This window comes from Podarcis cretensis (assembly GCF_951804945.1).
Source record: "Podarcis cretensis genome assembly, chromosome: 9".
Classification (NCBI taxonomy): domain Eukaryota; kingdom Metazoa; phylum Chordata; class Lepidosauria; order Squamata; family Lacertidae; genus Podarcis; species Podarcis cretensis.
This window is the reverse complement of record NC_137178.1, coordinates 22,113,324-22,137,556: the sequence shown is the minus strand read 5'-3', so window position 1 is coordinate 22,137,556 and position 24,233 is coordinate 22,113,324. Positions and strand designations below refer to the sequence as shown.

General features: G+C 40.8%; 1 protein-coding gene across 5 annotated transcripts in view; it reads left to right on the top strand.

The window, feature by feature from the left end:
• The window catches only part of PPP3CA (protein phosphatase 3 catalytic subunit alpha), a 186,103-nt gene that overhangs the window by 89,048 nt on the left and 72,822 nt on the right, over positions 1-24,233 (top strand). The gene's annotated exons all lie outside the window — the stretch shown is intronic.

Sequence of the window (24,233 nt, the reverse complement as noted above, 5' to 3'; positions counted from 1 at the left end):
TCAAATTTGAATATGGTGGTGGTTTCTGGTTCTGTGCCAATGTGCCAGTAGACCAGCTTTTAGCAATGAGACAATGCAGAAGTGGGTGTACGTTGCATTGGTGCAGCCAACTTGGCATTGTCCATGTTTTTGTGGGCAAAGTGGCCCCCTGGTGAAGCCCTTTAGTGCAGGCACTTGGAACCAAGTTCTGCTGAAATTAGCAAGACTCGCTTCTTAGGAAATACTGAATTTAACAAAAGTCTTGTAAGGAGCTATAGTGGAAGAAGCTTGATTGGGGGTGAGAGACTCTTTCAAGAACAGTTTTTAACACCTGCATGCCGTCTGTGTATATCAAGTTAAGCCAGAAGCTCAAAGAGACCTTCAGAAACTGCTTTACATTTTTTATATAAACTGAGCATGTACAAACTCTTCTTCTCTCAGTGCAGGATTTGTGTTGTGTTGGTTTCCCTCCCTCCTTCTCTGTGCATTCTAGTTTTAAATTACTTCATTGAATCTTCTGGGGCTCCCTTGGGAAATTATTGAAGTGGCTAATAGACCTTGGTTTCTAAATGTTTCCTGATGTTCAGCTTAAATTTTCCTCTGCTCAATTTCATCCAGTTGCCAGTATCAAAGCGAGCAGATTGCAACTGGCTGCTATTGCAATATCGGCAGGGATTTTGCAAGTGATCAATAGCTGCTGTAATAAAGAAGTTTCACAAATGAGTTGTACAAAAGCCAATATGACTGCCAAATGAATTGAAATGTTAATATCAGATGTTCAAATGTTGTTGGTGAGGAGACAAAGCAGGCTGAACTCTGAGCTAATGTCCTGAGGGGGGAAAGTAGATTTATACTTCATTGGTTTGAAAACACATATTTGCTCCTCAGTTAATAAAGGACAGCCTCTTCAACTCTCCAATAGGCTCCAATAGCCTATCTGTATAACATTGTGTGATATAAATATATGAATTGTATTGGGTCTCCTGGATATTACTGAGTGAGAGGAGTATGATGAAGTGGTATACAAATTGTTGAAATGAATAAATATAATGTGACTAAAGTGAAGGAGCTTGTGACCATGTGTGTGTGTGTGTGACAGAAACATCCAGCAACTTATGTAATCGAGTCTAGCTGCTTCTTAGTGCCATTTTATTTTTTATCCTCTAAATAGGACATTGCCTCCATTTTAAGAATATCTTCCACAGTGTATATAGGCTTGTGTGTTATCAGATATGGAAAACCACAGTATGCTATGCAAATTAAGTAGATTTGCTCCACTGTCATTTGTGTAATTTTATTTTTTCATAAACATTTTTATACTTTCAGTTTATTTAAACACTTTTGGAGCTGGGCTTTAATGGCAATAATGAGGAACAGAAGTAAATGGAGTGTGAGAAATTCATAGAACAAGGATGGGGAACCAGTGGTCTTCCGGATGTTGTTGCACCACAACTCCCATCATCCCTTTGCATTGGTCATGCTGGCTGGGGCTGATGGGATGTGGAGTGAAACAGACTGAGGGAGCAACAGCTTTTGGCAATTTCCCCCCTTGGGATAGGAATATGGTGCTATCCAGGACACTGAACCCTACTCAAAAATTCTTATTCACACCCATTTCAGCAATGCCCAAAGGGCAAGAAATCTGTTTCACTTTCAAGGAAAAGGAAAAGAAGCTTGGAGGGTGGGTAGTAGAAAGTGTGTGCTGTGCAGAGATATGCTGAATAGGCACAATGTCAAATGTTGCCACCGTGCTTCTCTGCAGCCTTTTTCTTTGGCACATCATGATTGATGTGTGGCTTTTGCTGTTTTATTCTAAGCAGCCATCACTAAGCCTTTGAGCATGGTATCCAAGGTGGAGATGAAAATTTTGCATGTAATTCTTGGGCCCACGCAGGGATTCAAGAGATGAAACTAAGATGACTTGGCTGTCTGAGCTTCATTTCATCCATGTATGGTACCAACTGGAACAACGGGAAAGTGAAGCAACAGAGTCCCATGAAACTAAGGGAGAGGCCTCAAGCTAGACATCTAAACATAAGCAGGAAGGCATCTGGGTGATGTGTGTTGTACTAATTGAGAAAGTGGGTGATACAAATACTGCTCTTTTGCCAATGAAAGAAGTACTGGAGAGACAGGCACTCTCCTCTAATAATTAATTGTTTGTTGTTCCTAAATAAGCCAGTCCACTTTGAGAATCCTAGATTTCATACTTCCTCAGTGTCCCCACATCTTGATCTGGAGTCCTAGCAAAACAGAGCACTCGTGTCCCAGATTTCAGTAAGCCTGCTTCTGACGCGGGCTGCTTTGGTATCAGAGATTCTGCCAAATGCTGATGTTTTCTAGTAACATCTGTTTAAAACCATTTCAAAGCCAAGAAAAGATTCAAATCTCTCTCTCTCTCTCTCTCTCTCTCATTATAGTAAACAAACAAACAACACCCAAGCCTCACCAACAAATTGAAAGTAAATAAATGTTGTTAATATGATTTTACCAAGCCAGAGGGGAAATGTCTAAAGTTCAGAATCTCTGTTCAGAAATAACACTTAGCTGCAACTACAGTAATCCTTATCCGAAATAGCAGAGTAAACCTTTTGTTGATTGGTCTAGATGAGCACTCTGAAAAGTGAATTGCGTGCACGTACACACACACACACACACACACACACATGCACACACATGCACGCACACAGACACACATAAAGTCTTGCCAGAAGCCAACTCTGTTTTCTGTGCCTTTTCTCAGGTCATTTTGCTTCTCAGTTTTTAAAATTGCAGATGAGTTCTTTTAGGAATTAGCAGCTGGTTAATACTTTCAAATCCTAGGATAGCACTGGCAGGTGTTGCCTAATCTCTTCTTCACAACTATTCCACCTCTGTAACATGGCCAGCGGGTCTTGATTCCCCTGAAATAGCAAGGAATTAGCAGGACAGATTCTGGCCCCAGATGGGACTGCATTACATTGTGTTTGTGTGTAATATATGCAATATACGCAATATAATCAACACAGTTAAAAACAGCTCAGAAAATAATGGCAAATGAATTGAAATGAAATAAATGGAGAAAAACATGTCAGAGATCTATTCACCCAGCTAGGAAAGCTTGTCGGAACAAAGATGTCTTCAGCTGTTTCCAGAAAGTGTAGATAGTGGGAATTTAATAATAAGAGTAATATGCAAACAAGCAGTGAGGTTTAAATGTGCAATGCCAACTGAGAATGGAACCTACAGTGTAGCCTATAATTTTCTGAAACATACGAGGGATTCTTGCAGTAGTGGAAAGTATCCCCTAAGATAGGACACTGCAAAGCACTTAATTGGGGTGGGGTGGGGGGGGTGTTGAAGGTGGCTTGCCTAAGGCTACTTCATGAGAGAGAAATAGAATCCAAGACCTCCTGCTTTGTTGTTCAAACTCTTACCACTATTTTATAGCAGCTTTGTAAAAGTCCATATGACTTCATTTTTTTATTTAGTCTTTGAGGCAAAACACAAGTTGTAAATGTGAGATATGGATGGTCATAGCCTTTTTACTCATTACGCTGAGCTGGAAAAGTGTGTCTCACTTGCTGACCAAGCACTAGATATTCTACTTCAGCTTGGCTCAAGGAATTTCAGCCCTGTCAGCAGACTGCTTTGCGTTTGCAGGCAAAGGTTGGCACTTTCAATCTTAGTTTCTATCTCAGGTTAATATTCACTCTTTGGAATCCCCTCAATGTGGGACACATGCCAAAGTAACATTTTAATTAACTCAAAAGTGGCACCCAGCCATGAGGCAATAACCTCATCACACAAGACATACTCAAATAAGTAAGTAGAAACTTCAGTTCTTCTAACTCCTTATTACTTGGAAGCCCCCACTGAGCACTTCTATGATAGGAATGGAAGAGTGTTTTCTGGAATGTCAGTGCTGTATGTGCAAGTGTGTATGCTGTGATTGTAAAAATCAACAAATTAAAATGTCTGATCCAAAGTTTAATGCGCAAAATGAATTTGCCCAATTCTTTTATAAATGCAATAATGCAAGATAACTTTGATAAGAAAGAAAACAAAACTTAAGAGTATCTGATTAGGAGACACTGTATTTAGTCCCTCTGTAAGGGGAAGAGTTTTGCTAGAGTTGCCTCTGTAGTGCAGATCGTGGTATGGGATGTGACTGTGACAGCAGTGAGGAAGCAGCAGCTCCAATGGGGCTTGGCATTAGGGGAGAACAGGGACATTATCATGATGGCTAGGGTTTCCTTGCCAACGTGAGACCAAAGGTTGAGAAATAAGACAACAGGGATGTTAAGAAGCATTTCCCACCCTCAACAGTGCAGTTGGGAGTTGTTCAGGTAGCACATGGGTAGGCAAACTCCGGCCCGCGGACGGTCCGGGAATCAGCATGTTTTTACATGAGTTGAATGTGTCCTTTTATTTAAAATGCATCTCTGGGTTATTTGTGGGGCATAGGAATTTGTTCATTCCCCCCCCCCAAAAAAATATATATATAGTCTGGGCCCCCACAAGGTCTGAGGGACAGTGGACCAGCCCCCTGCTGAAAAAGTTTGCTGACCCCTGAGGTAGCACCTAACCCTCTCATGTACCCTTCCTTGATGATGAGCACATTGACCAGGTCACATTATTGAAGCCTAGCAATATGTTTGCAGTACCTAATTGACTGTGGCCAGGTGTGTTTTTGGTCTTCCCTAGGATGCCATTGCAGGGGGCGGAGGGCAAGGAATTATATCAGTTTGGCTGACTGTTCAGGGGAGCTTCTCAAGAGATGAATCGTGGAGGAAGGTCTAGAATCAGTAGGCAAGAGATTCCGTTATCCTTTTGGGGGCCACACCAGGGTGGGATTCTTGGCAGCAGTGTCTTGAGTGGCAGCTGTTTGGGAAACACCATGTTGCTTTTTACAGAGAGGGCAGATTTGTCCAGAAGGAAGCAGCTCAGAATTGAACTGGGCCACACTGGAAGGGAAGAGCGAGAAGGGGCGCAAGTGTTCTTGAATAGCCAAACCAACTTTCTTGATCATAGAATGAATTTAATCTCATTGCTTGCCTGCATGCAAGTTGCAAGTTATGTTAATGAGTGAGTAAAAGCTATGGCTTATTTAATCCTAGCACAGTGTCTGCTTCATTCTTTCTGTCTGCAATAAGGGGGCAGCCGACTGTCCCAGCCGCATGCAATGATCCAGCTTGAAGAGTGGCTTTGGTGCCTTGGACAGTTGGCTGCAAGAACTTGGGAAAATCCCAGAGCAGCTGTGTTTGGTCTCCAGGGCAAAATGCCACCTGCACCAGTCTTTAGCTGGCAAGCAGTCCATGGAAAGCATTAATATATCAGCTCTAGGAAAGCAAGCATTTCCTGATTACTAGCCAGTATATTCTCTGATTATGTACTTCACCCAAATGTGTTTAAGTGTTCTTGAAGCATAATTGTAAAAACAGGGTTAATATAGTGCTTATTTCTAAACTGCAGTTGTCTTGTTTACAATCTGATTGAACAAAATTGTTATTACTATTACATGGGATCATTAACATTAGACTTTTGAGTGACATATGTAACAAAGAAGTATGTTCCTATTTTCTGGAGGTCAGTGCTTTGCAGGTATCGTGATCATATACCAGCACATTTCCCCAAAATAAGTCCTAGTTGTATTTGTCTGTTTCGTTAAATGGTCTACTAATTCCTTTCATATCCCTGCCGGAAATGTGGTCTGGAGGTACCACACACTATTTGGGGGAAATTACCACTCCATTGTAGTTTTGAACCCAGGTCCTGTATAGTGTCTCTTAGAAGGCATGCACACACTCCAAGAGGCTGCTGATGAGAAAAGTGGAGTTTCAAATAATTCAAGGGAAAATGGAAATAATAAATAAAGATGTACAGTTGTGAGAGAAAAAAAGAACAATAAAAAGGGTACTTTATAGCATCCCCTCTAATGATGCTAATGTTAATTTTACTGCTGTGGTGGAAATTGTATTTCCTCTGACTTTATCATATTAAGAAAAAACCTCTACAATAAATTGGTTGAGGATTTCTCATTAGGGTAATCTAAGTGTACCACCCCGTTGTATGTTTCTGTGGCGCAGAGCAATGGAGCTATTCTAAGTCTCTCTCTCATTTCTGCAGCCAGAAATCCCAAAAGCATGTTGCTGTCTTTTTACCACCCCAAAAATTAATACAGTGGTACCTCGGGTTGCATACGCTTCAGGTTACAGACTCCGCTAACCCAGAAATAGTACCTCTGGTTAAGTACTTTGCTTCAGGATAAGAAGAGAAATTGTGCTCCGGCGGCACGATCGCAGCAGGAGGCCCATTAGCTAAAGTGATGCTTCAGGTTAAGCACAGTTTCAGGTTAAGAACGGACCTCCGGAACGAATTAAGTACTTAACCCGAGGTACCACTGTATTCTGTTCAGCTGTTAAGGTTGTATCTTTTGGCCTAAGCCTACCTTTGTTGCCTGTAAGAAATAGGTGGCAGATGGAACTGACAGCAGCAGTTTGCTTTGCGTCAAAGAGCGTAGCATCACATGAGGTGATGTCAGAACAGAGGGACTCATCATTTCCATTGCACATGCAGAGCTCATCATAGAGCCTTCTGGATCGATGTGCATTGCTCTGTCAACAAATTCTGTTTAATGTGACGAGGAGGAATTTACGCTGCTAAGGGAAACAGCTGGCTGAGTTACTTTGTTTGGATTTCTGCCTTTATTTTTGGCTTGCTGAGTAGAAGAGCAGGTATCTTGTATCACATCGGTTATGCCATTCCAATGTTTGTGTTAAGTGATTCAGAGAATTAATGGAAGCTAGACATGCATTTAGTATAAGAGACAAATGAGCTGTCAACATGGTCAGAAGGGTGTCTGTACAAGCTGTGAGATAACTCTTGATGGCTGTAAAGGAGCCCAAATTATTATTAATATTATTTTTTTAAAAAATGCCTTGGCATTATGCAGTTCAGATGAAATTGGAAATTGTGGGTTCCTGCTACATGAACTAGGCCCAGAGACACTGAGATAATAGAAGCATCAGCTTGTGTTTGAAACTATTGTTTCCTCGTGATATTCAAACTTTGGAAACTGTGGTTAATTTAAACAATCCTTTCGGAAAAGGTTAAGTACAGCGGTGCCTTGGGTTACAAACGCTTCAGGTTACAAATGCTTCAGGTTACAAACTCCGCTAACCTGGAAGTAGTACCTCGGGTTCAGAAGTTTGCTCCAAGATGAGAAAGGAAATCACGCGCCGGTGGCGTGCCGGCAGCAGGAGGTCCCATTAGCGAAAGCGCGTCTCAGGTTAAGAACGGTTTCGGGTTAAGAACGGACCTTCAGAATGAATTAAGTTCATAACCCGAGGTACCACTGTACTTGAAACCAGTTTGATCCTGGCTGTTTTAACTTTCATTTGAACCACGGTCCCCTGATTTCATGTCATAAGGAACTGTGGTTGTGGTTGTTTCAGAGGAAGCAAAACCTTTACATCTTATCATGGGTGCAAAAGAGGATGGATCTAGAGAACATACAACCCTAAGACTTGCCTTAGCTTGTTCACATACTGGGAAACCATGGTTTCCCATTACATCTCAATAGGTATTGCATATTGCTCAACTGTCCCAATTTAAGCGGGACATTCTAGAATTACAGAAGCCATCCCAGCTTCTGATTGGATCACAGAATGTCTGATTTTTGGTCCAGTGCTCTGGTGCAAGTCAGCTGGCTCATGCAAGAACACTGGAACAAAAAACGCTAGTTTCTTGGTCTTGTACTTTGCCATAAGTCAGCTGGCTCCTGCGAGAGCCCAGGACCAAAGAAACGAGTGTCCTGATTTGGATCACCTTGATGCTGGAGGGTATGGCTTTGCTGTACTAAATGTAGCCTATGCAATGTTTTAGTTGAGCTAGCATTAACATTCTATTATGTCAGTACTGAGCCCATACAGATAGTCAAATTTCCTGGTGATCTCTTTTACGCCAGGGAATCTTGAGGGTCTATCTGATTCATTCTCTCATGTAGTAGGTAAAGTTTCACTATATATTAGGTGCAAATGTGTGTTAGAATGGTCATAAACTCAGTCAGTACTGTGGTGTTGCACATGCAAGCGGTATGTTTGGAAAGATTTATTTTTGCCCAGTAAGAGATGGAACATATTGAACAAGCCTGGATGTTTTTTTTTTAAAATGGGATTTAGTTTTTGAGCACACATGGAGGAAATGACAGGCTTTAATTTGCCATTGCACCATTAACAGTATTATTTTGCTGTGTGACATCAATGATTCCGTCAGACAGTTCAGAAATCATCATTTGCCTTCTTACTGCAGCAAAAATCACCATTAGCTTTAATTGGAAAAAGAAGGATGTCCTGTTAATCTCAAATTGCTTACTTCAGAAATGCAGTAAGATTAACAAACTTGATCAGTGTCAGAGAAAGTAGATAAATAGATAAATAGATAATAGGCTTGGTGATAAATGGAGCATTTTCATAAGGTACAGAATTCTGTATGGAATTCAGAATATTTAATAACATTACAAAAATAATTGTTTTGATTATGTGTTCTAAAAGATTAACAGTTTGGACTAAACCTGGCTTTATATTCATTTGTGGAAATATAATTAATGAATGTGATGAATTCAGTATAATGAAGTATAATGAATTTTGCCAAAAGGGAGGTTGCTAAAAGGGGCTATTTTCTTTTTACAAATATATACTAGTAAAATAAATAAATTTAAAAAGTAGGCCATATAAACAGTGGCCACATTAATTATCACATGGGGGGGGGGGAAATCCCAGTTTTGTCTGATGTGTTACAACTAGTCCATAAGTTTTCTTATTCTATATCATAAGCATCCTCCAGCAGTTCAGTGGTGGAACCCTTCTCAGAATTTGATCCTGAGAAGGAGACAGATCCTTGTACAAAAACTATCTTTGAAGAAACCTCCATTTTATAATTGGGCTGCCAGGGGTTGAGAGGGACAACAACACTGCAGAATGTTATTAAGCAGAATAATACCTTGTGTTGAATATATTCTTATTCCTAGGAGAGTTCAAAATGATAAGCTGGTTTTAAAATTTACCTCTGTTCCTTCATAATTCTCTGCAGAAGAATCATAAAGCCAAGGGTAAATGCGAAGATACTTAGAATGCGTTTAGCAGTGGCATCGAGGCTCCTTTTGCAAAGTAAATGTTCTGGGTCACCACGGCCTCCATCTGAACAAAAAGTTGCCTGTACTTGCATATGAAATGAAAGCAGGAGCCAAGAAAATGCAGTACTTAGCGTGGCAGTTGCCATATTGGTGAGCAAATACATTACTGAACCAGGATCTTCAGCTTTCACAGCTTGAGCTCTTCACAATACAGCTACAATATTCTAGTTCCTGAAGTCAGCTGTTGAATGATTGCATCGCTAAGAGCAGATTTGGTTGATTTTTATTTATTGCATTCACATTTCACCTTTTCCTCCAAGGAGCTCCCTTAATTCTACATGATTCTCACTTAATCCCAACAACAATCCTATAAAATAGGCTGAGAGGCTCAAGGTCCTCATCCAACACTCTTAACCACTTCACCACCACTAGGTCTAGCACCAAAGGCGGCTTCTGAACAGTCACTGCAAGCTTGAAAGCAGAAACTGATCTGAATGCTTCAGCCACGTAACTGATATCATTATCATGAACACCATTAAGATCATAGCACAGCAAATAAAACATAGCACAAATACTCATTGATGATCCTATTATATACTGAAATGATTCATTCCAAATCTGGAAAGCGGAGGAATTAAATTATATATATAATATGCTTTTAAATGTGTTTTCAAAAGCATGAGATGTGCAAATAACAAATATACCTGGACCTTTCTTTCCTTGACTAAAGGTTTCCCAGCTTTTGCAATCCTTAGTAAGTGTATTTTCAACAACTTCAAAATCATGAAGGCTACAAACACAGGGTTAAGCCTAGTGTTTTTCATACTCGAGAGTAGACCCATGTGTTGTATCCAACGTTAGTCATACAGTAGGTAAAGGTAAAGGTAAAGGTACCCCTGCCCGTACGGGCCAGTCTTGACAGTCTCTGGGGTTGTGCGCCCATCTCACTTAAGAGGCCAGGGGCCAGCGCTGTCCGGAGACACTTCTGGGTCACGTGGCCAGCGTGACATCGCTGCTCTGGCCAGAGCCAGAGCCAGAGCCGCACACGGAAACGCCGTTTACCTTCCCGCTGGTAAGCGGTCCCTATTTATCTACTTGCACCCGGAGGTGCTTTCGAACTGCTAGGTTGGCAGGCGCTGGGACCGAGCAGCGGGAGCGCACCCCGCCGCAGGGATTCGAACCGCCGACCTTTCGATCGGCAAGTCCTAGGCGCTGAGGCTTTAACCCACAGCACCACCTGCGTCCCCAGTCATACAGTAGACCCATTGAAATTAGTTGACATGACTAATGTAAGTGTAGTAATCTCATTGGGTCTTCTCAGAGTAGAACTTAATTCAATGTAGCCCATTGAAATAATGGACTTAAATTAATTTCAGTGGGTCTACTCTGATTCAGCTGGATATCACTCATAAAATATGAGGGGTTTCCCCCATGGATCTGACAAGAGTATGCTATCTGTAATGTATTCTCTTGAGAGATAATTTGCCTACTGCTATTTTAGAGGATTTGAAACAGTGGTTTATGGGAGACTCCACTCTCTCTCCTCCCCCTCCTTTTTTTTTTTTTCCTACAAGGATTGCTCTCCAGATACACACTGCTTGTACATTCAAAGCCTATTGCATGGTGTTTATGGAAGGAAATGTCAGATTCTTTAGTCAAAATAAAAGAAAGAGAATTCTTAAGACAGTCAGCACCATGGAGGTTGCTGTTTTCCTCTTTTATATCTTCAGAATGACTGGGAATAGTTGTATTGACAAGAGATTGTCCTAGCAGGAGGCAAACTTGTGAAGTGGTTGGAAGAAAGAGATTAAAAAGTAAAGGATTAGTATCTCCTGGAAGACAAGTGTGTGCATACCTTAAGTCCATCACTTTAAAAAGGAGAACGTTGAGACTAAGGTTTTTTTCTGTATACCATGTCCACCATGTGTAGACAGCGGTCCAGTTTACACAACATAGCATGTCAATCTTCCGAGACCACACAAATGTTTGGGCTGCCAGGGAGGAGCTTGTGGCCTCTTTCCCCTCCTCCCTTGTTGTTTTGACTGCCACACTGTTCTGAGTGTGTCATCTGAACTGGGATTTGTGGCTAAACTCTCTCCTCACTAACCACAAACTGCAGCCAAGGTGTATCCCTTGCTGATGATTAGCAGAGAAAGAGCTCAACCATGAACCTGGGTTCAGACAGCACACTAAACCAAACTTAGCTCAGTGCAGCACCGTAGTAAAAAAGGCCAAGGAGGAGCACAGCAGCTACAAGGCCTGTTCTCATCCTGAAGCAAAGTTCTTAACCTGAAGCACTATTTCTGGGTTGGCGGAGTCTGTAACCTGAAGCGTATGTAACCTGAGGTACCACTGTATTTCTTGCTGATGATTAGCAGAGAAAGAGCTCAACCATGAACCTGGGTTCAGACAGCACACTAAACCAAACTTAGCTCAGTGCAGCACCTTAGTAAAAAAGGCCAAGGAGGAGCACACAGCTCCAGAAACCTGTACATTCAGTTCGGTTTACTGTAACATGTGATCCAGGTCAGATTGTTTCATAGAGGAAAGGAGAGCTCTGGAATGCCTTCATGAGTCTATGTTGATTTTTTTGAAAATTAAAAAGGCACCCCAGTACATAAAACAGGGTGTGAATAAAGTACTGTGCACTATTTGCTTTTGTTCAAGTAAATATCCCTCCAGGATGTAGGGCTTGGAAGGTGTGATTTTTAAACTACTTCAGGATATTTTGCCTTTGTAGTTGTCCAAGATACAATTATTCAAGCCAGGACAGAAATAAATACTCTCTCTTGCTGCCCCCCTCCCTGCCCCCAACAATCCTTTATGTTGTAAGCTTCCATAAGACAGCTGTTCATTACGAAATCCCTCGCTCTGTGCTAACCTTAACAATGTTTCCAGAGACACTATAGGCATTCCTGTGAACTGAATTGGAAACACTGACCAAAGAAGCTCTCCCTTCCCCCTTTCTCTGCTGTCTGTTTGTTGTGCAATCAGTGTGTAAGATCTCCGAGATGAGATTGCCATGTGTGCACTGTGGAAAGGTCAAATTACATTAGGAGGAGCAGGGGAAGTAGAGACATCTTGTCCCTTGCCAGCCATTTACTGTAATAGCTGTTCTATTAATTGAAAAAAACTCTCCTGCTGTCCAGCAAACAAAACTCCAAATCCTCTGTCCATTCAGTACTTGAGAGCATTTGGAGCATTCAGATCGAGGGATTATCGTTGTAGCAAAGGGCTTCAGAGAAGCATATCTGAAATGTGCCAGTTTAGTTGCCCTGAAGTCCTGTCTTCCATGTGCTGCTGTACATGCAAGAAGGCATAAAATCATTGTCAGTGCTGCTTGCTAAATGTCTTTACATAAGAAGTATTCATAGATGTTCAGTTTCTGCTGCTTCCATATTTGTAAGCCTACATGCAGGTGTCTTCATTTCCATCCCCCCCCCCCATTCCTACTTCATAAATGTACTGTACAGTACTTGAGTACTGTGTTCATTCTCTATTGACAACATCTAGGGCTGGTTAATGACAGTGGTACCTTGGGTTAAGTACTTAATTCGTTCCGGAGGTCCGTACTTAACCTGCAACTGTTCTTAACCTGAAGCACCACTTTAGCTAATGGGGCCTCCTGCTGCCGCCGCGCCGCCGGAGCACAATTTCTGTTCTCATCCTGAAGCAAAGTTCTTAACCTGAAGCACTATTTCTGGGTTGGCGGAGTCTGTAACCTGAAGCGTATATAACCTGAGGTACCACTGTATTTCTATCAGCTAATGGGTACAGGGTCAAACGGTTACTTGCATGTGTGAATGAGCCCTAACAGTTGCAACACCACAACTGAAACTTTTACACAAGTTTTTACAAATCCATTCAATCTATACATTCAGCTAATCATTGATCAAATGGTGTATGTGTGTGAACCAAGCTATAGCGCCAAACTGTGGCAAAGTTTACTGCTTTCTGGCAAAGCCCCTGATCATATAAGCATTTGTCAACATGGCATGAGTGGTATGCAAGTTATTATCCTGTTCTCTTTTTTTGGTAACCTTCTCTCCCTAACAGTGTCATATGTGTATATGTGACAATGGCCTGTTTCACACATCACATTGAACCATCATTTAAAACAAATTATGGTTTAATGTGAATTCTGCTCAAAAGTCTCTGCAGCACTATTACACTGATCTTGCTGCTGCCATGCTGTTGATGAAGCAAACCAGAACCTGCTTATTGCATTGTTCAGACCCAGACCCGTGGTTTGTTTCCCCCAATCAAACCATGAGTGGTAAATGAAGACAAATTGCTCAAGGTTTGGAGAGAGAAAAAAACATTGCTTCACACAAAACAGCAAACCCAGACCCTGGCTTATTTTGTTCACAGTGTGCCTGGCGTGTTGCAGGAAAACCGAGGGAACTTTTGTATGATATGCACCAGCACACTGCTTGTTCACATTAAACGATAGTTTGTGAAACAAATCATGACTCATGTTCATACAACACTCGCAGGGGCGGGAGGCATATTCACATTTCATCCATGGCTTAAAACCAGCTAAGACGTAGCATAATGTGTGGACCAGTTCATAGCGATGAGTTGCTCTGCTTGATGAGTCAGCTCTGCCAGGGGATTTACAGAGCCAGCTGAGCAGGGCTGACTGACATTTACAGCAGCCTTGATGGTATCCTTACACTTCAATGCTTAACCAGATTTGCAGTAGTAGAGGAGGCAAGGTGAAAAGTCCTGACTATGCAGGAAAGCAGGCCAGGTCCAACATTTGCCAAGCCCTTTCAGGCTGGCCTAGTGGTAAAAGCTGATACTTCTGGAATCAAAAGATTCGTGGCTCTGGATCTGACACCCATTCTGTTGATTTGTGGCTGTATCTGCCTACGCTTGGTCACTTAGCTGTTGCTGGCTCTCCTGGCTCTTTAGCATTGGGCCCTCCATCTTTCTCAAGCAGCAGAAATAGGCATGCATCATGGCATGACCAAAACAAAAGAAAAAGGAAGTTCTTTTATCTACTGCTGCAGTCGAAGTACTTCTTCCTCCCTTTATAAGTGTCAAACCAGGGGGCCTTCTGGGATTGCATATAGAAATGATATAATTTTCTGCCTCTTGTACTTTGAATCAGGCTTTTATATGTTAATATTAGCCTTCGTGGAATTCAAGTGGGGTGCCTTGTGTATTTGACAACAATACTAATGTTAATACTATGTTAACAATGGCTAAGGCAAAATAATGTTACTTGCATTGTGTCAGCCTTATCCTTGTGTTTTTGTTGTCCTGGAGAGTTGCATCCTTAATCTATCATTGCCTTAATGACCCATTTTGCTTTTTCAGAAGGCCTAGTATATGTACAGATGCAAAGTGGGCCAGTGATTACTTTTTAGCCCCTGTGACATAGCTGAACTCATAGACAGACCTTATGTACAGTAAAAACCCAGCACATGGAGCAGAGTGAACACTGCTTGGACACTGCAGCACCATTTATGAATATCAAGTATGTTAGGGGACAGCAATATCCACAGTTGGGAATGTCCATCTGTTCTCTCTGCTGAAATTCTTTCAATTCCGTTACTGGTAAATAAAGGATCACATGTGAGCAACAAGAATCAGCACTTCATTATCAAGCAGACAAACCCTCTACAAAAAACTGATTTGTACTACTTTTGCAAAGTTTACATATATTAATTTATTTTTTATTATATATTGCTCTTGATGGGGAAGAAAATTATTGATTGTTAAGATATTGTCCAGAAGCAGGCAATAAGCATGTTAGTTGGGAGTTGCATTGAGTTCTGTTTTAAAACAAGATTAAGTTACCCTCTCCTCACCACCACCAGTGAAATGGAATTGGTTTGTCTCAAGCCAGGAACAGTCTTTGCCAATGTCCTGCAATACTAATATCACTCATGATAGTGTTCATGAATCCATGTAAGTTCCCACATCCATTGCAGTCAAGATGCTTCCATCTCTAGTCACTCAGAAAAAGTGTTCACCAGTGACTCAGAGGTAAAGGTAAAGGGACTCCTGACCATTAGGTCCAGTGGTGACCAACTCTGGGGTTGCGGCACTCATCACCAGTGACTCTAGGATGGTGCAAATTGTGTCCACAAATAGCCCAGCATAGTGGCAACCAAACAACCCCACAATAACACAGCAATCAATGATACAATCACAAACACAAAAACATCAGCTTCACCCACAGTTAAGCATTCTTACATTCAGTTTATTTCATTGGGATATATTAAAAAATACTGACATGTCTAACTGTTCGTCTGAAAAACAAAATAAAAAAATTCCTTCCAGTAGCACCTTAAAGACCAACTAAGTTAGTTCTTGGTATGAGCTTTCGTGTGCATGCACACTTCTTCAGATACACATGCACACGAAAGCTCATACCAAGAACTAACTTAGTTGGTCTTTAAGGTGCTACTGGAAGGAATTTTTTTATTTTGTTTTGACTATGGCAGACCAACATGGCTACCTATCTGTAACTGTTCGTCTGAAAGCATTTGAACATAGATAGTTGCCTCACCTTTTCTGGATTATGGCTATAGTTGGTGCCATTTGTTTTAATAAATCTCTGTTGTTGTGTTTGAATTCTACTGTCTGCTACCAACTACGGTATGTGCTTTTTCAAGACCTCCTTATTGTGCATCATCTCACAATCCTAATTTACACACACTCTTGACTGAATGAAGGATCTCAAAGAAGTTTATTATTTGAAGAGCAGGGAATCCATCAAAAACATGTAAAACCAAAGTTAAGCATTTTTTCAGCTACACTATTGTGTGTTTTAAGTAAATCTGTAGAACATGCTGGCTCACAAACCAGCAGTAGAATGAGACCGTGTAAAATTAATTAACTCTCCACTTCTTAGCGGGTCAGAAATAGGCCATCCTTCAAAAAACCATAAGCAAGCAGGAATGACAGATTGTTCTGGAGAAATCATTTTACTGCTGAATAAACCTTGCTCCTAATAATTAATAATCTCGATTCCAGTGGCTGGAATATCTAAACAGAGCCCTGTCTGATAATACATGAGAAGGATGAAAAGTATATTTTTGTTAACAAAGGGTTCAGTTGTGTTTGAGAGCTCTTCCGTTTTAAAATGTCACGAAGTGAACACTGCAGAATATATTATTTCCTTAATATGTTTTTATACTCTCTATAGATACTCTGTAAAGGATAGCAACAGACTGATAAAATGAATCCATTGACAGTCTTGTTCTGCTCCATATATTAAGGAATTGCATAGAGTGCAGCACAACAATTGTCCTTCGGATTGTTTATACTGGATTCAGTATTATTCTTATTTATTAAATTTCTATACCAATCTTCATCCGAGCATCACAAGGTGGTTTATAATATACAAACACAAAATAACATAGTAACAAACAAAATCCATCACACACACACACACACAGAGAGAGAGAGAGAGAGAGAGAGTTTTGAAGACCATGGATTGTTTAATTAGCCAAAGGCCCAGGAGAAGAGGAATGTTTTTGCCTGGTGCTTAAATATATGTAACAAAGGCACCAGCCAAGCCTCCCTGGGGAGAGGATCCCACAAGCAAGGAGCCACCACAAAAAGGCCCTCTCTTGTGTTGCCACCCTCCAGACCTTTCATGGAGGAAGCACGTGAAAAAGGGCCTCAGAGGGTGATTGCATGGTCTAGGTTGGTTAATATGGGGAGAGGTGGTCCTTAAAATATTGCAAACCTGAAGCATTTAAGACTTTATAGATAAAAACCAGAACTTTGAATTGGACCTGGAAACTAACTGGCAGCACGTGTAGTTTGGCCAGAACTGGCATTATATGCTCAAACTGTCTTGTCCTGGTGAGCAACCTTGCTGCTGAATTCTGCACCAGCTGAAGTTTCCAAACCATCTTCAGAGGCAGCTCCACGTATGCCATGTTGCAGTAATCTAACCTACATGTAGGGAAAGTGTTTCTACACTATTCAGTGTTTTGAAGGATCTCAGTTAGAGATTGTGTCTTTCAGATACCTCACTGGTTATGTAGTCCCATACAAATAATATTCTGTGGCGTCTGTTCTAGTGATGCGGCTCAGGTAATTTTGGACACAGGACTCAAGGGAGCCCCATTGTCCTGCTTCACTTCAATACAAAACATACAGTGAATGTTTCTCCCCCTTGACAACCTTGACAATTTGATAGCTATACTGCTGTTGTTGCTGTTATCATCTTTATCATCATCTGCTACCACTGCCATGGACACATGTTTCTTAATGGGAAGCTTGTCTAGACATGTATAGGATTGTGCTGTGAATTACAGCTATACAGGACTGCGGGAGATCCTTTGGAGACACAGAAACTCATATATGCTTAGAGACAGTCAGTTTTTTACTTCCACATGATGAGAGATTGCTAGGTGTAATCTGAAACCTGCATAACATCAAGTAGAATCTGATCTAGTCAAGTCTCCCATGCTCTCTCCTGCATTCCATTTTAGGTTTGATCTGAGATCCAGTCCATGTTTGAAAGGATGCATTCATCGTGAAGAGTAGTTTTCTTCAACAAATCAAAACAGAGGCACTTTAAATAAGTGTGTGAGTTCTATCCTTTCTCTATAGCCATGGTAGGAGCAAAAGAAGCACTTCAGAAGGCATTTGATCACAGGGAGGTCCCAGCAGAGAGTCACGGAGTAGAGTAAAGAATGCCAAGTAAGAAACATCACAGCCAGATTATGTGTGTTTCTCACAGATCCTTCTGATACTTTGAAGGGAGCAATGGTAGATAGAGGGGGTGTAATTATATTTTTAAAGAAGAGCACCTGGTATTTCAAAAGATCCCAGATCTCTTTGAATGGACTGGATTCTCCCTTTCTGCCCATCCACTCTTGCACAGACGTGCTACAGACATCAATAGCTCCAGTGTCTCTTACTTTGGAAACTTTTATCTGGCCAGCCTAATGCTACATCATCAGTCACACTGCCAGGTTGTTCTTGTTGTTGTTTTGGCTTCTTAACAAGAGGCAAATGCAGCTGGAAAGAGATCACTTTGCAAATTCCCTGCTGCACTTCTCCCAATCTTTTTTAGTAAGGGGGGGAAATAGAGTAAATAGAGAGGTGCCATGGGTGAATTGTTCCCTCCACCAAACCTTGAGTGGAATCAGTGGGTGTGCCAGGGCAGGACTCCCTAACTTACTGCTCCTGGTTTGGGCTTTGACTCCAAGCACATTGTCTCGTCTACAGGCAGCTTGAGTTCTTCATCCTGTGAGAGGCTGTGTACCCCACTCAGCTACCTTTAGCCAGCCATGCACAAGCAGGATGCTAACTGAAGAGAGGGATCCATCCAAGGCTGGGGGGTAGACACAGGACTTGCCAGGAGGGAAAAGGAGCACAATATGTCTCTGGGAGGGAACAAGAATCTGTTGTGATGTTCCACAGCTGGAGGCACAGGAAAGTCCCAGGGAGCCATCAGCAACATTGGAGATGCTGGGGTTGGTTTTGATTTGAATTCTGAATGCGTCCCTTAGTTCAGAGCAGAGCTTGAAGTCTTCAAAGCACACCATTGCAACATCCGTGCAAAAAATTGGGAGGGCAAAGAGAATGAGAAATACCTGAAGTGAAGCATCAGCTGGCACAAAGTCTCAAGCTTCAGCAATTGTCATTTCCTCAGAATGTCACACATGGCCCAGAGGCATTCTGGGGAAATGAAGACGGCACGCAAATGTAGCCTGTGCTGCCCCACCCTGTGAAAATATTTCTAAGAAGGAAAAGAGTCATTTAAATGCCACCCCCTTATGAGCCTGATAGGTTCACAAAGAATTTCTGCTGTGCTGTTTGTATTTATTCAAAGGTTTTATTGGCAAACTCATATAAGGAAATTCATATGATCATGGGAGGACATCTAACCATACACTTTTCCATTGCCCCAATTCAGTTTATTAATCCTAGGATGCTCCGAGAGTACTTTATCAGAGGATGCATGCCAAATTCTTAACAGTTCTCTTCAGAAATTCATTACTGATTTTTAGAAAATTGGACAATCAATTGGACTCAGGTTTCAAGCTTACATTGTATCAAAACCTTCCAGGGCAAAATTCTTTAGGTCTTTGGTAAACAAATAAATCTTTAGATAATTTATTTAGATAATCTCTCCCTCTTAATAATGTGCTTAATGTCATATTAATTCATCAAACACAAGCCTACCCCAAACAATTTTCATCAGAAAAAGAGTTATTAAATGCATGTTTTCTTGTTCTCTCCCTATTTATTGTTGACTGTGTACTGTTTGCAATGTACGTGATGTTGCAAATGTCCATAAATGTCCTTGATAAAGTTATTAGACATGCTTCATGGAACATAAAGATGCTATCTAAGCAGGCTAGGCTTTCTTTTATTTTTAGCAAATCTCTTGCAGGGAGGTGTAATACAAAAAGATGCACACGGCTTAAACATCAGTTTTGACAACAAGATGCTACTTGTGAAATTTTAGTTTTGACAGCACATGGTCTTGTCAGCTGTATGTATCTGTCAGTACTTGCTCAGCATTGGAAATCATACTGTATCTGAATGTTTTCTTTACCATTTTGGAGCATTCTCTCAGTTTCTTTCTGATTTGATGAAGGTCTATAGAACCCTTCTGTGGAGCAGACTGTCAAAAGCTGGGTGCAGTTGTATCTTTCCTGGGCAAGCTTATGTCCTGCTTATGGGCAGAGACACAGCATCTGGTTAACCACAGTAAGAAACAGGATACTGGATTAGATATGCCTTTTGCTGGGTCTTATGTTTGTAAACTGCTAACAAACAATGAGGTTATCTACCGATGAAATGTATGTGTCAAGCAAGTCCAGATGTGGTGGCCTCTTTGAACATATAGGTTGTAATTGTTGCTTTCCTCTTGCCCATAGACAAAATTGAGATTAAACTACGAGGTTTTAAATACCTCATAGTTATCTTTGTAATTGGCTTTAAGAGCAATAACAGCAAGCTGCTCTGAAATTCAGTGTCTCCTGAAGAAAGGATGCCATGAACTCAGCAACTGTTTCTAAACCTCCTTGTTTCATTTCCCATTCATGTTTCCCATTCTTTGTAGAAGTATCCCACTGAGATTTTATCTGGGGATGATGGGTCATCTTTTTATTTGTAGCTCACACTGCAGATTTTAAATTAGCCAGTGGAATTCAGCCAAAAATATAGAATGCACTCTTCCATATGTGAACCGGCCTCTTGTGTGCACATGTACAAAACAAACTCTGGCATGCTTGAAGCTGCTTTGATAAGACAGGAAGCAGGAGGAGGAAGTGGTAACTGTTAACACAGAATGTGGCACCAGAGCCAAATGCACCACCCCAGTCATTTATTTCAGCCAACCATCAAATATATGCTTGATGAAGAAACTATTTTATTTTATTTTATTTTTTGCATCTAGATGGGATGGGTTGCAGCTTGTGCAATCTGTCAAGTTACCCCATTAAAACAACTTGAAATGTTGAAGCAATTTCTGCTATACAGCATGAAACAAATATAAATATATTTTCACTGCTATATACTACAGCATTGCTGATGCACATGACAACTCATTATGGCAGAAAGTTTTGGAGATATGGGGAGAAAGGGGTGTGTGCAAGAAAAAGTTGCGTTGTTTAAATGGCACCAGGAAGCAAGGTGGTCTGTAAATTGATGGGAGAGACATAGTGCAGCTGCAATGCATTTCAGTTAAGAGGGGGGTTCTTTTAAGAATTTCACTGTGGGATATACTAGTTCTTATCCAGAAACAACCACAAGGAGCAGCTGTTAAAGGCTTAAATTCAACCACTTGGTGTGGGTCCCCCCCCCCTCATACGGATGTTGCACTATGATGCCATGTGACTGAAGACTGTCTGAGCATGTGTGTTTTCATGAAGGAGCCTATTTGGCCTGACCTCACCCCAGAGTAGCAGGGCCAATAGCAGCTTGTAGCATAATAGCAAGAAGAGTGTTCCCTGTAAGTTAAACGGGAGAGCTCTCCTCTAAAAGCCCTTGGGCTCTGTTTTTGCAGCTTTCAAGATAAAATATTTAATAAGTATCTGTGGGCGGCAAAGCAAGCTTTCATCTCGAAACCCAATAAATAATATTGCATCCATTTGCAGCCATTGAAGAAATCAGATCATGAAAGGATAACTGCATTCAGATACTTTCCTACTGTGCCGATTTTTTCCTCCTCTTTCTCTCAAAATGTATTTTCTGTCATAATAAAGTTGTACTGTGTATACATTTTGATTGCATTAACTGAGAGGTAAGCTGGTAAAATGGATCTAATGGCTTTATTAAACTAAATTGTGCAGAGCAGAGAAATCGCAGTGTTCTTAATAGGAGCTACAGAAATTGCTTTTGATAAAAAAAATAGAATCTTAAGACATTTCATTAGATTTTAAATACTCGTTTTAATTAAGTTGTCTAATAATTATTTTTTATTGGAATGCAAGGGTTAGTTATTGGTTCTCTTTACTGGAGATGGGATAAAGTATGTAGGGGTTTTTTATTTGGAGTTCTATTTTTCACTATAAGCAAATTCTGCATTTGATGTCATTTATTTAATGTTGGATTTGATTATTTGAACAAATAGTTGTTTTATGAATGAGGAAATGATAGAAGCTTATTTTTGATTTAGGCATAAATCCTATCTATGCTTACCTGGGAGTAACCCTTGTTGAAAACAGTGTCTCTGGCTTCTGAATATAAGAAGGTTATATTGGTTATACAACAAATTTCCCTGTTTCCTATTGCCCTCTGAAATGTGTTGCTTTGCAAAGTGAATAGCCTATGTTTCAGGCCCACTTCATCTCATGATGTTTACTATGTTCTGCATATTTAAAGTTTGAAGGCCAGCACCACTGCCTTCTCCTGCTTGCCTTGACTGCCTGATCTCTGTATACATCTGCCATTGCTTTTTATATAGTAAACTATGGATGCATTTTCATTCATGGACATTTTCTTCCTTATGCGGGCTTACCTGAGAACAATCCTGAGCCCCTTCTAAAAATCTAAAGGGCCCTGCTGGCTTCTGTTGAAAGACCTATCTAGTATGGGATTCTTCTTCTTGTGGCCAACCAGATACCTCTGGGGAAGTCCACAAGCAAGGTATCTTTCGTTGGTCGCTAGAAGGTGGTGTTCAGTAGTATCCACTAGAGGCAGTTGATAGCTTTTTCCTCCAGGAATTTCTCTAATCCCCTTCCAAAACCATCCAAGTTGGTGACCACTATGATATCTGTTGGAAGAGAATTTAATAGTTTAACTATGTGCTGTAGGAAGAAGTCCTCTTTTTTTCTGTCCTGAATTTCCCACAATTCAGTTTCAGCAGATGACCAGTACTATGAAACATGGAGAAAAACTACCGGTCAACTCTCTCCACACTGTGCAAAATTTTACGCACCTCTGTCATCCTCCTTGACTCACCTTTATCTAAATGAAAAAGTCTCAAGTGTTCTACCCGTTTATCACACAATGGTTACACCTACCCTCTCATATAGCAAAAACTGTGTTATTTCAACCGGCATTTTAAGAACTCTTGATTTTAAATTTACATATGACTACTGCTGTTTTTCTTTTTGGATTGCTGTTTCTGAAGTTGCAGTAACTTTTTTCCCTCATATATTCATGACTCCCCCCTTCCCCTCATTTAGCTGTGTTTATTACATATTCTTTCAAAGGTGGAATATAACTATTGGAAATCTATGGCAGACAAATAACATGAAAATGGCCATCAGTGAGCTCAGAGCAATAGAATTAGAATAAAGTTGACACACATGCGTTTTGTGTTTTGAAATCCTCAAGCCACTTACTAGATGTAGAAGAATAAGAGGAAAAACAAGGAATAATTTGCTTTAACAGTAGTAACATTGGTTTCATATATCAACCAATGTGAGTAAGGGCCCCAAGAAAGTCCCCATTGCAATAGTTGCCACATTGATTTCTTGTAGCTGTCAGGCAAGGGCTGTCCTAATGATTAGAGGAGGGGAAAGAAGGTTAATTTGCAGTTTTCCTTTAGATAGTGAGTCAGGGTAGCATTTGCAATGCTGTGGGGAAAAAGACAATGAAATATGAGTAATGTTTGTATTGTATGGCATGGTAAATTTTAGTGCAACCTCGTTAAAAGCACTTGTACTACACCATAATTTTCTTTCCCTGTAAATAAGTGGCTTTTTTCTTCTTCTAAGTCTTAATTTTGAGACATTTATCACTCAGTAGTGTATGATCTCCGTAAATAAAGAAGTGTGAAGCAGTGAAGTGGCCAAGTTTGCTAATGATGCAAAACCGTTCAGGATTGTTAGAAGGGATTACAAAGAGCTCCAGAAGGACCTCTCCAAACTGAGTGAAAAGGCAGTAAAATGGCAAATGCAATTCAGTGTAAACAAGAGTAAAGTGATGCATGTAGGGGGGGTTATTAATTTCACATATACACTCAGGGGGTCTAAACTGTCAGTGAGTGACTGACCAGGAGCGAGACCTTAGGGTTGACGATAACTCAATGAAGATTTAATCCCAGTGTGCATCAGCTGAGAGAAAATCATTTGGTGCTGGGGATCATTAGGAAAGGAATTGAAAATAAAACTGTTGATCTCATGATAATGCTATACAAGTCTATAGTGCAGTCGCTTTTTGAATACTATGTACAGTTCTGGTCATCTCACTCAAGAAGGACATTGTAGAGTTGGAAAAGGTTCAGAAACGGGCAACCCAAAATGATGAAGGAAGTGGAGCAACTCCCCTATAAGGAAAGGTTTTGCAATATTGGGACATTTTAGTTTGAGAAAGAGGTGGTGTGATATAAAATCATGCATAACAAGAAGAATTATGTATAGAATTATGCATAACATGAAGAAAGTAGACAGGTAAAAGTTTTTCCTCCTTCCTTCAGAACACTAGAACTTGTGCTTCGAGCCCCAAAACCCATCCCCCATGGAAAGTGGAGACAGAATTTAGTTTAAATGTTAATGGGCAAATTTTGGCCACAACTTTATTAAAATAAACAAATGTGACTGGTATTGACGTAGGCATTGGTATCAAAACTATATCTGGCTCCTGCCCCACCTTGCAGGAAGCCGGGAAGGGTAAACAACCAACGGGGGGAACTCCATCAATGTATATTGACTGGTGTTCACCCCTGGGGTTCTTGGGGGGTCCTGGCATGGCCCTAGCCCCT